This window comes from Scyliorhinus torazame, chromosome 2 (genome assembly GCF_047496885.1).
Source record: "Scyliorhinus torazame isolate Kashiwa2021f chromosome 2, sScyTor2.1, whole genome shotgun sequence".
NCBI classification, from domain to species: domain Eukaryota; kingdom Metazoa; phylum Chordata; class Chondrichthyes; order Carcharhiniformes; family Scyliorhinidae; genus Scyliorhinus; species Scyliorhinus torazame.
In genome coordinates, this window is record NC_092708.1 from 182,582,976 (window position 1) to 182,598,407 (window position 15,432).

Consider the following 15,432-nt stretch of genomic DNA (forward strand, 5'->3'; position numbering starts at 1 on the left):
TGGGGAGGGGGTATTTGGGGGTCATGGGGGTGGGGATATGGGGAGGGGGGATATGGGGATATGGGGAGGGGGGATATGGGGGAGGGGGGATATGGGGAAGGGGGATATGGGGCAGGGGGTATATGGGGGAGGGGGATATGAGGGAGGGGTATATGGGGGAGGGGGGATATGGGGAGGGGGGTTATGGGGGATATGGGGAGGGGGATATGGGGGATATGCGGAGGGGGGATATGGGGAGGGGGGATATGGGTGTATGGGGAGGGGGAAAGGGGGATATGTGGGATGAGGGATATGGGGGAGGGGGGATATGGGGGATATGGGGAGGGGGATATGGGGGATATGGGGGAGGGGGATATGGGGGAGGGGGGATATGGGGGATATGGGGAGGTGGGATATGGGGATATGGGGAGGGGGATATGGGGAGGGGGTATATGGGGGATATGGGGGAGGGGGATATGGGGGTATGGGGAGGGGGATATGGGGGATATGTGGGATGAGGGATATGGGGAGGGGGATATGGGGGAGGGGGGATATGGGGGAGGGGGGATATGGGGAGGGGGGATATGGGCCATATGGGGGATGGGGATATGGGGAGGGGGGGATAAGGGGGATATGGGGAGGGGGATATGGGGAGGGGGTATATGGGGGATATGGGGAGGGGGATATGGGGGTATGGGGATATCGGGGATATGTTGGATATGGGGGAGGGGGGATATGGGGAGGGGGACATGAGGGATATGGGGAGGGGGATGGGATATCGGGGATATGTTGGATATGGGGGAGGGGGGATATGGGGAGGGGGACATGGGGGTATGGGGAGGGGGGATATGGGGAGGGGATATGGGGAGTGGGGATATGGGGAGGGGGGATATGGGGATAGCGGGGATATGTTGGATATGGGGAGGGGGGATATGGGGAGGGGGACATGGGGATATGGGGAGGGGGATAGGGGGAGGGGGGATATGGGGGATATGGGGATGGGGGATATGGGGAGGGGGATATGGGGAGGGGGTATATGGGGGATATGGGGAGGGGGATATGGGTGTATGGGGAGGGGGGATATGGGGAGGGGATATGGGGAGGGGGGATATGGGGAGGGGGACATGGGGGATATGGGGAGGGGGATAGGGGGAGGGGGATATGGGGGATATGGAGGATATGTAGGATATGTGGGAGGGTGGATATGAGGGAGGGGGATATGGGGGATATGGATATTGGGCGGGGGGGCTCACCCTGGCTGCCCTGACGAGGTTGTTCACCTTCTTGTGGCACTGGGTGCCTGTCCTTGGTGTCAGGGCCACAGCGCTGACGGCCTCTGCCACCTCCCTCCACAGACGCCAGCGCGGATAGCGTCACGTCGTTGCTAGCCCATTCCGGGCCGAAGACGTTGCGACGTTTAGGGCGGCGCGACGCAGGTGGGATTTGCGCCGTTTTGGGCGCCGGTCGGCGGACATCGCGCTGATATCGGAGAATCCCGCCCCAGGTTTCAGACAGGTTTAGAACGATGCTGTTCCGATCAGCTGGCGAGCTGTACACTTTGTACCCAATCTACATCAACCCGTCTGGCAACTCCAGCAATAAACGGGGTTTCGGCAGCATATCCACTTGATGTACTGTGTAACCTTGGTGCACAACTAATGTGAAAGTAAAGTACTGTAGTAGCTGGAGATCTGAAATAAAAACGGAGAGTGCTGGAAAAACTCAGCCGGTTTGGCCACATCTGTTAATGTGTGGCTCTTCTACACAACTCATGGGTCTGAAGAATTGGACTCAAAACATTAACTCTGTTTCTCTCTCCACAGATGCTGCCAGGCCTGCTGAGCTTTTCCAACACTTTCTGTGCATAACTAATACATCTCTAAAACTGCTCTAAATAGTGGGACACACACATCTCCTGTTGATTCGTTGGCAGAGGAATTTATTCTTGCCAGCACGGCGCTGGGTACATTTCTGAATTAACGATGGCAACAATCACGTCAGGTTGACTGAGCTGATGAGGCTTAAGAGGGATAATTCATGTGTGGAAAAAGTGAGATGAATTTGTTGGTCGAAAATGGCTCTGCAGGTGAATATCGTATTTAACCAATGCCAGGCAGAAATGTAAAGATCATACAATCTTACAGCGTAGAAGGAGGGCCTTCAACCCATCATGCCTATGACAGTTCTTTGAAAAATCAATCCAGTTAATTCCACTGCCCTGATCTATTCCCCATGGCAAATGTTTCTTCTCAAGTATTTACCCAATTCGTATTTTGCAAGTCAATGTTCAATCTGCTCTGTCAACCGGTCACACAGCATATTTCAGATCATTGTAACTCTCCGGGTAAAGAACCTCTCCTTATCTTCCCACTGAGTCTTTGACTAATTATCTTCAAAGTTCTCTGCCTGCGGAAAACGTTTCCTTTTATCTATTCTATCAAAACCCTTCATAATTTTGAATCTCTGCTCTGCTAATTGGGTGTTTAATTGTCTGCAGTTAGAGGGTGTTAACTGGGGGGGGGGGTTCAATTATGCTGCTATATATGGGAACAGACTTGAAACTGTGGCTGTTGGGTGAGGAGATGTATGCTTGTAATGTGTATCTCTGCAAATAAAAGCTTGTAAAGTGAAACAAGAATGGAAGGGACCATTCACTGTGAGATCATATAGACACTATGAAAACTGAGTGGAAAAAAAGGTTATAGATTGACTTTGCTGATTTGAAACAAACACTGGGGAGAAAGGGAATCTCTAAAATATGTTTTGAGGTTTTGGTTATACAAATTAACTCCAATTTTGTTTGAAGAAAATCTGTTCATAACATTAATTGTGTTCAGTTGTCTGCGGGTTGTGAGCATTTACTAGGGATTCACTTGTATTCCCATAACTTGGAGCAGCTTGAAACGGTGTAGGGTCTGAGCTCTAGACTAAACTTCAGAAAAAGAAAATTCTTGTTGTGGAATATTCCACAAAGTAGAAAATCACAAATTTTGAATGCAGACTAACTGTTTATTGGACAACAAAGATTGTTACTTAACTGGTAATGTCCTACGAAATGCTAACTTTCTAACTCGCGCCCTATTCTTAACACTCTCCCCTGAAAGATGTCCCCCCCCAGCATGTGTCCTGTGACAAATGCTAGCCCTTGGCTGAGTAAAATGCTCAGTTAGACACCCCTCTTTATACACCCTTTTTTGAAAAAACCCTGCAACATTTAGCACAAGTATGTGTGCCTGTGCCAGCACAACTAATGACTTCTAACCCAATATTTACAAATCCTGACAACTGGGAAGAGTGCTCCCGTCTTCCACTCAACAATTTAACCTTCATTTGCATTCCTAAAAGGAGATTCCTTGGACATCTCAACCTCAGACCATTCTTCTAGCCAATCAGCTTTGCAGCCTCGGTTTTGCCTTCCAATGGCTCATCTATCATTTGTATCTAAAAAGAACGCCCTGGAATTTCCATCTTAAGGCTGCCTTCCGAGTGATGACTCAAGCTACATCACAGTATTTGACACTTAGAGACATCAACTTTCAGATAGCATAGAATTCCTACAGTGAAGAAAGAGGCCTTTTGACCCATTAAGTCTGCAGCAACCCTCTGAAATGCACCCTACCTCAACCCACTCCCCGACCCTATCCCCGTAGTCTCACCAAATCTACACATCTTTGGACACGAATGGGCAATTTAGCATGGCCAATCCACCTTGAGTGGCTGCAGCTGCTCTCTCTGTTGCTCTGTTTGCTGCTGTGTCCAGAGCTGGTGGTTGCTGAATTGCCTGGTGATGCACGATCAATGACCACTAAAGGGAGGTTGTAGTCCAACTGAAGGCTTTAATAACCTAGATGTTTCCCCCAGCAGCTCAGGTACAGAATGAAGGCTGCTGGGGCGGAACGGGTTCTTATACCCCACCTAGCAGGGCGGAGCTATCATACATTCTAACCAATAGAAAGCATACAGTTTCCACCAATGGTGCTTTAGCCTATCAGGTACCAATATACCTATAATACCACATTCACCCCCTGTTAAAAAAGAGTCAGGCGGGGGTGGTGGCCTGAAACTACAAAACATGGCAACGTGGTATAATTAGTTATGTAGGTACCGCAATACCTCCTGTTGCCGCTAACTTTAGCCTTAGTTTAATTGCCCTGTTCTATCACCTTTGCTCTTGAGTCGCCAGGTATCATTCTGATACCGCCACGTGGTTCAAGTCCGAGTAATGATCAATAATCCAACACACCGCTTCGTAAGAGTTAAATCAACGCACATTTATTATATACAGTAATCAATATTCATGCATAAATTCTACGTCTGAGCTACTTCCTACAACTAACAGGCCAATACTTAACTTGGAAATGGCCCACCAGGTCAGGGAAACGAATGGCCTTTTGTTTGGGTTCTGAGCCTGCGGGATTCGAAGCTGGTACAGATCGATAGCTAGGAGCGCCTATCTCGTAGCGAGCGTTGAAGTAAGACTTACGATTTGAGCGGCTGTTGCAGAAGGCTAGCAGAAGGGTCGCAGGAGGGTGTAGAAGGGAGCAGAAGGGTCGATTTAAACTTGGACTCTATTCTTATAGTCCCCAGGGGCTTCCCGCCTTTTGGGGCGGACCCTGTACCTGGTTCCAAGTGATTGGACTTTGTCCCAATCACTTGGTTCGATATTCTCCAATGCTGGAGCGATTCCTTGATCAATGGCCAGTCTTGAGGTGATCGTTCACCTCCTTTTGTGTAGGCTCCTGTTGGCGCCGAAAAGTCTGGGTTGGCTTTGTGTGTCTAAAGTGTTGCACATTGTTCCCGGGGATTGCTCATTAGTATGCAGATGGCTGGTGTTTTGTTGTGCTGATGGTTCCTGGTATCGATCTTGTCTGGCCTTCACAGAGGTGAATACACAGTTTACCTGCAGCTGCTTGTTTTAGTCCTGTTGGCTGATTTTCCCACAGCCTTTTCCGTTCACCATTTAAAATTGGGCTTAGCCATTCTAAATCGGGAGTTAGTCATTTTAAATGGCTACGTTTTAAATCGGGGTTAGCCATTCTAAATCGGGAGTTAGCCATTTTAACTGGCTACACTCCGTACAGTGTTTAGTAACTATTTACAATTCTGATAGCTATGTACATTTGATGGTTTATATTTACAGTTTACAATTAAAATGAAGCAATCAGTACGATCGGGGGCCCTGGTCGTCCTCCTGTAAGGTGCTGCAGTGGAGGGGAGGGTGGGACTGGTAGCTAGGATGTGCGTGGGGTTCCGGCGGGCGCCCGGTCCCGTAGGGAGACCATATCTTGTCGGCCGTCAGGGTACGCCACGTAGGCGTACTGGGGTTAGCATGGAGCAGGTGGACCCTCTCGACCAACGGGTCCGACTTGTACGTCCGCACGTGTTTTTCGGAGCAGGATGGGTCTGGGTGCTGCCAGCCAGGTCGGGAGCGAGCTCCCAGAGGAGGACTTCCTAGGGAAGACAAGGAGACGTTCGTGAGGTGTCTGATTGGTGGTCGTACAAAGCAGTGACCGGATGGAGTGGAGGGCATCCGGGAGGACCTCTTGCCAGTGGGAGACTGGGAGGTTCCTGGACCGTAGGGCCAGTAGGACGGTCTTCTAGACTGTTCCGTTCTCCCTCTCTACCTTTCCGTTACCCCGGGGGTTGTAGCTGGTAGTCCTGCTCGAGGCGATGCCCTTGCTGAGCAGGAATTGACACAGTTCGTCAATCACGTTCAGGAAGTACGTGTTGCGGTCGGTGAAGGTAGGGGGCCTTTGATGTCCATGCTGAGGCGTTCAAAGAACGGGAAGCCTTTATCAGGTGCGCTCTCTCTGACCGTTAGAAGTGCGGTTTGCACTCCGCTCAGATTTGGCAGTCCCTGGTGGCTGTCCTGACCGCCTCAATGGAGTAGGGCAGGTTGCGGGTCTTGACAAAATGGAAAAAGCAAGTGACCCCCTGGGTGGCAGAGGTCCTCGTGGAGGGCTCGGAGGCGGTCCACTTGTGCGGTGGCACATGTGCCGCGGGACAGGGCGTCAGGAGGCTCGTTTAGCTTCCCGGGACGATACAAGATCTCGTAGTTTTAGGTGGAGAGTTCGATCCTCCACCGCAAGATCTTGTCGTTTTTTATCTTGCCCCGCTGTGCATTATCGAACATGAAAGCCACTAACCATTCGTCCATGAGGAGAGTGAATCTCCTGCCGGCCCGGTAATGCCTCCAATGTCGCACAGCTTCTACTATGGCTTGGGCCTCCTTTTCGACTGAGGAGTGGCGGATTTCGGAAGCATGGAGGGTACGAGAGAAGAAGGCCACGAGTCTGCCCGCTTGGTTGAGGTGGCCGCCAGAGCTACGTCGGACGCATCGCACTCAACATGGAAGGGGAGGGACTCGTCGATGGCGCGCATCGTGGCCTTTGCAATGTCTGCTTTGATGCGGCTGAAGGCCTGGCGGGCGTGAAACACCCATGGAACGTGTGCAAAACGGTGGGAGAATCCGTGCTGGACAAGCGCAGGGCTGACAATCTGCAGCCGTGCATATGCTTACACCCCACACACACGCACCGATCACGCCTGGAACTATGGCGCCGGTTGTGCTGGTTCACGTTCCCATCCACCCCAACCCCATAGCCCACCTCCCGGCCACCCCCACTACTTCCCCAAGCCCTGGCAGAAGCCCCCGGCCAGCGGCACGGCTGTCGGTGAAGTCTGGCGGTGTAGGACACTGTCCGTACGCCCTCTCTCTCTCTCCGCAGCAACCACGCCAGTCTCACGACTGTTCAGACCTCACGTAGCTCGTGCCGTTGGGAACTCGGCCCATCGGAGGCGGAGCATCGCGGGAGGGCACGATAATAATATGCAAACTCGGTTGCGATTGCACTCAGCATGCGTCTCGATGACGCCGATTTGGAGGGGGCGGAGCATCGCGACCCGGCATCCAACTGCCGCCTGCCGTGAGATGGGCGTCGGGAGCCATTCTCCGCCCAATGGTCATTCCCGATTTCGGCGTCAGGCAACAGAGAATTCTGCCCATTGTTTTTTTAAATTTATGCCAGGACATTAGGGTATCTCTGCGCTGTCCTTCAAGTGGCGCCAAGGAATCTTTCCACTTGATATATTGGAAACAGAACAGGCAATCTGTGCACAGAAAGCTCCCACAAATTGTAGTTGGCATTGATCAGCCAACCTGTTTCTTTTTATATGTTTTCATTAGGGTTTGTCTTTTTATACAAAACAAAGATGAAAGTGAACATACACAGAAACTATATACATCAGTTACAATTCACATTTTTTACAAGTACCCAGCCTTGACTCTGCCTCCTAATCCCAACTCCCCCTTTCTTCCAGATCCCCCCGCCCCCCCCCCCCCCCCCCCACCCCACCCCCCCCCCACCCCGCTCCCCTTCTTGCTATCTGGCATGACTTCTTTGTTTGTTGGTTCATCAACCCTGGACCTGCTGGGGTAGCGTAGTGCTACGCAAGCTGCTTTGTGTTAGGTTGCTCGTGTGGGGTGTGGTTGGGATCTGTGTCTCTTTGTTCCCTCCCTCCTTCCTTCTTCCCCTCTACCCCACCTCTCCCCACCCCTTACCCCCCACCAACCCCTCTCTTTCCGTTTGTGCCTGTGGTTCTTCTGTGGATCCCCCTGGCCAATTGGCTGTTGGCTACAAATAGGTCTTGGACCAGGTTGGTGAATGGCCTCCATGTCTTGTGGAAGCCCTCTTCCAACCCCCAGATGGTCAATTTGGAGAATATCCGACAGGTCGGACAGCCAGTCCACAGATTTGGGTGATGCTGCCGATCGCAAATTCTTCAGCGGTCAATTAAGGAGACAAAGGCTCAGGTCAGAACCCCCTACAGGGCCGGAGGTAATGAGGTGCTTCTTGGAGGTGCTGAATTTCCCAACGGTGGACGTAGAGCGGGTAGAAGGGCTGGGGGCCCCAATTGGGTTGGAAGAGATAGTGGAGGGCTTGAAGGCCATGCAGGTGGGTAAGGCCCCGGGTCTGGACGTTACCCAGTGGAATTCTATAAAGGTTCTCGCGGATACTTGGGCCAGTGTTGTTGAGGATGTTCAATGAGGCAAGGAAAAGAGGGGTGCTGCCCCCGACGATGTCACAGGCCACGATTTTGCTGATTCTTAAGCGGGACAAGAACCCGGAGCTGTGTGGGTCCTACAGGCTGATCACCCTGCTGAATGGGGATGCCAAGTTGCTGGCCAAAATCTTGTCCTCCAGGATTGAGGATTGTGTCCCAACGTTATTGGGGAGGGCCAGATGGGGTTTGTTAAGGGTAGGTAGTTGATGGCCAATGTAAGAAGGCTGTTAAACGTGATCATGATGTCCCCGGAAGGTAGGGAGGTTGAGGTAGTGGTTGCAATGGACGCAGAAGAGGCTTTTGATCGGGTAGAATGGGAATATCTGTGGGAGGTACTGGGACAGTTCGGATTTGGGCGGGGCTTTATTGACTGGGTCAGGTTACTGTATCAGGCTCCTGTGACAAATGTGCAGACGAACAGGACAACTTCGGACTACTTTAGACTGCACCGGGGGACGAGATAGGGATGCCCCATCTCCCACTGTTGTTTGCGCTCTGAGAGCTTCAAGGGGCTGGAGGGGACTGGTCTGGGGCGGTGGGGGGGGGGGGGGGGGAGGGGGGGGGGGGCGGGGGGGGGAGCACGGGGTTTTGCTCTATGTGGATGATCTGCTTCTGTACGTTTTGGACCCAGTAGAGGGGATGGAGGAAATCATGAAGATTTTAGGGGAATTCGGACGGTTTTGGGGGTATAAGCTAAACATGGATAAGTGTGAGATGTTTGTGGTTCAGGCGAGGGGACAGGAGGGGCGGCTGGCGGAGCTGCCGTTTAGATCATTAGGGGGTAGTTTTAGGTACCTGGGCATCCAAGTGGCGCGGGAATGGGACCGGCTGCCTAAATTGAATCTGGCCCGGCTAGTGGACCAGATGAAGGACGATTTCCAGAGATGGGACACGCTCCCGTTGTCGCTGGCCGGGAGGGTACAAACGGTGAAAATGACGGTCCTCCCGAGGTTCCTATTTGTATTTCAATGTCTCCCCATTTTTATTCCGCGGTCCTTTTTTAAGCGGGTCAACAGGGTGATCACGGGCTTCGTCTGGGCGGGCAAGACCCCGCGGGTAAGGAAGGTAATGCTCGAGCGGAGCCGGGGAGAGGGCGGGCTGGCGCTGCCAAATTTTAGCAACTATTACTGGGTGGCTAACATAGCCATGATCAGGAAGTGGGTGGTGGGGGAGGGGTCGGCGTGGGTGCATATGGAGGCGGCTTCTTGTAAAGGCACCAGTCTGGTAGCTGTACCTCTGCCGCTCCCACCGGCGCAGTACTCCACCATCACCGTGGTGGTGGCGGCCCTGAGAGTTTGGGGCCAGTGGAGGCGGCATGTGGGAGCAGTGGGAGCATCGGTTTGGGCCCCAATCTGTGATAATCACCGGTTTGCCCCGGGGAGTATGGACGGGGGGTTCCGGGTATGGCGGTGAGCGGGGATTGAGAGGATGGGGGATGTGTTCATAGAGGGGAGCTTTCCGAGTATGAGGGTGCTGGAGGAAAAGTTTGGGCTGGCGAGGGGAAACAAATTCAGGTATCTGCAGGTGCGGGACTTCCTTCGTAATCAGGTGGCAACCTTTCCGCTCCTACCGCGAGGAGGATTCAGGATAGGGTAATTTCCAGAGGTTGGGTAGGGGAGGGGAGCATCTCGGACATTTATAAGGATCTTATGGGGTCGGAGGAGACGCAGACCGAGGAGCTGAAGCGTAAGTGGGAGGAGGAGCTGGGAGGTGAGATAGAGGATGGTTTATGGGCAGACGCGTTGAGTAGAGTCAACGCGTCCGCAACATGTGCCAGGCTCAGCCTGATACAATTTAAGGTTGTTCACCGGGCTCACATGACAGTGGCCTGGATGAGCAGATTCTTTGGGGTGGAAGACAGGTGCACAAAATGCGTGGGAGGACCAGCGAACCATGTCCATATGTTTTGGACATGTCCAAAGCTTCGGGGATTTTGGCAGGGGTTTGCAGATGTCATGTCCACGGTGTTAAAAACAAGGGTGGCACTGGATCCAGAGGTGGCGATTTTTGGGGTGTCGGAAGATCCAGGAATCCAGGAGGAGAAAGAGGCGGATGTTCTGGCCTTTGCTTCCCTGGTAGCCCGGAGACGGATACTATTAGCACGGAGGGACTCAAAGCCCCTGAAGTCGGAGACCTGCCTGTCGGACATGGCTAGCTTTCTCTGCATGGAGAAAATTAAGTTCGCCTTGAGAGGGTCACCATTAGGGTACACCCGGAGGTGGCAACCGTTCGTCGACTTCCTTGCAGAAAATTAATTGTTAGCATGGGGGGGGGGGGGTAGTAATAGTTTAGGTTAGAGTAGGGGGGTAATAAGGGTGGGATCTGTACGAAAGGTAAATGGTTTTTGCACTATGTTTATGGTTTCATGTACACGTCCTGGTTAAGTGTGCTCTGCATCCCACTTTCAGCTGCATTAGATTTAGCCTTGTGCAAGTGGAGGTGGAGTTGACCCTGTGCAGTGCTTCACTCCAGAGTCCCCACCCTATTTCAAACCCAAAGTCTTCTTCCAATTTTTTGTTGTTTCGTCCAGTGGTGTATGTGCCTTTCCCAATAATCACCCATACAGGTCACCGCAGTTGCCCCCCCAGGTCCAATATGTCCTCTAATAGTGACTGTTGTGGTGCCCGTGGGTATGTCTTTGTTTCCCTACGTAGGAAGTTTTTAATTTACATGTATCTTAATTTGTTTCCAGATCAGTTGGAACTTCTCTGTCAGTTCCTCTCGTGCTATCAGTCTGTTGTTCGTGTAGAGGTCCCTAACTGTGCGTGTCCCACATCCTGTCTCCACCTTTTGAAGGTGGCGTCCATTTTGGCTGACGAGAACCTGTGGTTGGTGCAGATAGGGGCCTTGATGGACATTTCGGTTTGACCAAAGTGCTGCCTTAGTTGGTTGCACGACCGGAGTGTGGCCAACCTGTTACTTTGTGATGTTGCTTGCGGGATAAATATTGGCCATTAATCTATGGAGAACTCCCCTGCTCTCATTTAAAGCAGTGCCACATGAGTAGACAGGTTTCAGTTTAACATTGCATCTAAAAACCAGCCACCCCCTAACAGTGCAGCACTCCCTCAATGCTAGACTGGAGTGCAAGTTTAGATTTGTGTGGGACTTGAGCCACAGCCTTCTGTCTTACAGGCAAGAGTCCAAGACACAGCTGTCACTCATTCGATGCAAGGCCATGCACAGATCAAAGGATATAGTGTAAGTAAGAATGGTGATAGGCGAAGGACAGAGTAGAGCCATCAATGGTATATATTCTTAACTGTTGGTTGGATTTGCGGGAAAGATTAAACTGATTCATAGAAATAATTTTGAGAAATAATTGAAGGTAACCACATTTACATTGCTCCATCAAAGGGACGATGAAGATTTATTGTTTGTGCAATACTTCCCAAATTACATTGATGCTTTCATTGAGTGTTGAAACTGAAGGAGGTTAATGAATGCGGAATCTGTGTTGTAATGATCAGCAAGAATGGAATAGCTCATTGATAGTGAGACAGAAGAAAGTGGGAGAGGTAATTAAGGGTTGTGAAAACCTTGAGTTCATGGACAGAGGCAGAGGATGAATCATCAAGTACAGCTCAAAAAGAACAATTTGGGAGAGCTAGATAGCCGGGAGTAAACCATAAAAGTAGAACTCATTCCATAGGCAAATACATATTTATGGTCAGGTGAAGAATTGTCTACATTGGACGTTAGGGCTAATTATCTCTATAGATTAGATTGCTTGGTAAACTTATTTGTAATAGGCTTTACACATCACTATCTGGGTAAGCACATATCAGTGATATTAATTATCTTTAAACTCAAACAGTGATTGTGTTTCTTTCCAGTGGGTTACATAATCTGACAATGTCCCACCTGCAGGTTGATGTTCTGCTCAAATCTATTTCCAAAGAAAATTAGCGCAATGTTGCACCACTGAAACGTTCCATTGCCATACAGTAAGTAATTCAGTTAACACCCTTAGCTTGTTGTAAAGTTGCCATAGGCCCAGATGACCACAGGCTGCTTTCCCCTTTGAGGGGAAGAGCTGACTGGTGGTGATTCAACCTGAGGTTCACCACACCTCAGGCAAGGGGCAAAGTTGAGGAGGCACGGCCTTCATGAATAACCTCAGCTCCTATGGGAATTGAACCTGGTTTGTTGGCCTCCGCAGCTTGTTGATTGCCTCTTTGAAGGACGATTCTGGGAGGCACATTTATTTACGCTCTTCATTTGGAAAGTGGTGGACTCACAGACCCATAGATTCAGTTCTGCAGAGAAATTGTGGATTTATGCAACAGATTTAGTAGCATAAACATTAGGAGCTAGCTCAGGGTTCCAGTTTCCCAGAAGACAATTGAATTGAAACACAGCATGAAATACCTTTAGAGGTCCCACCTAGTTTGCAGCAGCTAACTGGGTAGAATTGATCTAAAGCGTCATTATGTGTGAATGATGTGGTTTTATCATGCAGAAGGAATTCAATTAGCTGGCAGGTGATTGCCTGCACAAATGTTTGTGTTTCTTCTGTGAATTTGAAATAATTATGATTAGCTGATGACAAACTGGGTTATTGCAACAGCCGGCTCGAGTTACTAAGGGGTGGTTTGCTTGATTGTTGCATTGCATCTGCACCCCATTCTATCATAGTCACCTCAGAGTCTCCCCTCCTTTCCCCAAAATCTGGTCATAGCCTTGCAATGTATCCCACCGCCAGCCGAGAAGGTAAAAATAGTCAAACTTGGAAATGGAGAGCATCAATAAAACTTGTTCAAACTGGTCTTGTATACCTTAAAATGGAACTCCAGTATTACTGGTGCCAGTATTAATGATTTTTTATTGGGGTTGACCATTTTGAACTGTTTGTTTCCCTTCTAGTCTGAAAAAAAATCACTGTCAAGAAATAACCTCACGATGTTCACTATCCAATGATTAAATGGTCCAATTGACGGAGGTCGTTATTGTATCTAAGCTGAATAAGGTATTCACTATAGATGGCATCCTGGGTTCAATGGTAAACTTGTTGTAGACGGGAGGCAAAGACTCCACAAGATGCCAGGCTGTCAGGCTACATCTCACTTAACTCCACCCTAGTCACACTAACACTCCACTCCACTCCCTGCAGGATCTCCTTCCCCGAACTACTTCCAGGTCGGGGTGTATATTCTGTGGGGAGCTCCTCCAATTAGGAGGGAGCTCCACCCCATAGTCACCTGAGTAGCTCATTCTCAGGTGTGTAGGAGGGGAAGCGGATGTTATACAGCTCTGTGCCTGTATGGGGAACACCCCGCCACCCCCCCCCCCCCCCCCCCACTCCCAACCTGTCCCCACCCTCCAGGTCCAGAGAAATGTACATGTCCTCAGGCGGAGGGTCCAACGGCCATTTGGGTTGCAGGCGGAGTTGTTGGGGAGGTACAGCCGGTGAATTGTTTGTTACTGGGAGACATAGATTAACATAGAATTTACAGTGCAGAAGAAGGCCATTCGGCCCATCGAGACTGCACCGACTCTTGGAAAGAGCACCCTACCCAAGGTCAACACCTCCACCCGATCCCCATAACCCAGTAACCCCACCCAACACTAAGGGCAATTTTCGACACTAAGGGCAATTTATCATGGCTAATCCACCTACACCCTCACGCGATTGTCTGGAACCTCGTTTCTGGTCTTGGTTTCCCAGTCGATACTGGCGTCTGTCATCCGAGAACGCTGAGTCAGGGGAAGCTCCACAGTCGCTCTGGGATGAGTCGCAGCGGCGGTTCCGGGAACTGCGGTGGCTTCCGTCCTGGGAGGTCCCAGTCGCCTCACTTCCAGTAGCCATCGGCTGGTTGTCTTGGCGACGCCCAATGTTCAGGACTCCTGGAGCCCGCAGTCGGAGCTTTCCTGAGCGAGCGCCATGTGGACAGGACGGGAGGGACTCCATTAATAGCTTCCACGCGTCTCACCGTCCCGAAGTCTGCAAATGAAGCACTCAGTGATTTAGCCAGGGCGGCTCCAAACACCCAAGGGGCAGCGAGTCCCTGTAAACATACTAACCTCAGTGGACTCCGCCAGCATCTGCGATGTGGAATGGAACCAGTACCTTCGGACCATAATCAGTAGCTGTGGATTTACGTGACAGTCTACCCGGTCGATCAACGTGGTGAATGGCACTTGTCTGGCCTGCCCAGGTAAGTCAAGTTCCTGATTAGTGCATAAGTTGGTCCACCAATGGCAGTCAGCAAGGTGACGGTCTGTCGCTCGTCACTAGTGATGATGTTCATGTGGAAAAAAGGTTGCAGTCTTTCAACGTTCTAGGCCCAATCGCCCAAGTCGGCGTCAAACGGCTCGAGTTTACCTATGTATGCCATGCCTGCCAGTCAGAGAGCAGCCTCCCGAGGTGGTTGAGAAACGATCCGAGGTCGCAGCACTTGCCTCTTATGGCAGCTCCTCTTGATCCTCATCGCCAGAGTTGTAGATCGAGGCTAAGACTCCACGAGAGGCCAGGCTGACAGGGTACAACTCACTTTATTCCACACTAGCCACAATAAACACTCCACTCCCTGCAGGGTCTCCTTCCCCAAACTGCTTCCAGGTCGGGGTTTTTATTCTGTGGGGCGTGCCTCCAATTAGGAGGGAGTTCCGCCCCTTAATCACCTGAGTAGCTCATTCTCAGGTGTGTAGGCGGGGAAGCGGATGTTATACAGCTCTGTCCCTGTAGGGGGTGGTAACAAAACTCTCATTGCTTACTCAGGAGGGTTGAAAGTTCAGGTTGTGAGCTGTCTTTCAGACTAAACCGAGGCCAATCTGCTCTTTTAGTTGAATGTTCGCATTGCACTATTTGAAGAAGGGAAGGATAACTCTCTTGGCCAATATTCACCCCTTAGCCAGCACAAAACCTGGCTATCAGGTCATTATGTTATTGTTTTTTGTGGGGTCTTGCTGTGCAGAATTAGTTTGCCACATTACTGACATTGAAATACTCACTACATTTCAGTGGGTACTTCATTGGCTATCATGGGCTTTACGACTCCCTGACGCCATGAAATGCGCTTTCTAAATGTAAATTCTTTCTTTAGATTCAAATAATCGCTTTTACTTCAAGGTAGTTCTCTGCCTCTTTTTACTAAAGCCCACCTCCTGTCATCTTTCAAGGGTACAAAATAATTTAGAAAAGAGACTGTGCACTAAACTGAGAGAATCAGAATTACCAGGCAAATGGAAGAGTGAATTCTTTTAGAGGTAGAAAAAAAACAAATGAACTATTCTGGATGGACATTACTGAGCCTTAACAATTAAAGCCAACAATGTACATATGTTATTGATCACAAGCAACATAATGAGGAGAATTTGTTCCACCAAGAGACAGAAGGGATATCCAAGAACAGTAAAGTTAATTTAATCGGAGCTCTCCATCAATCA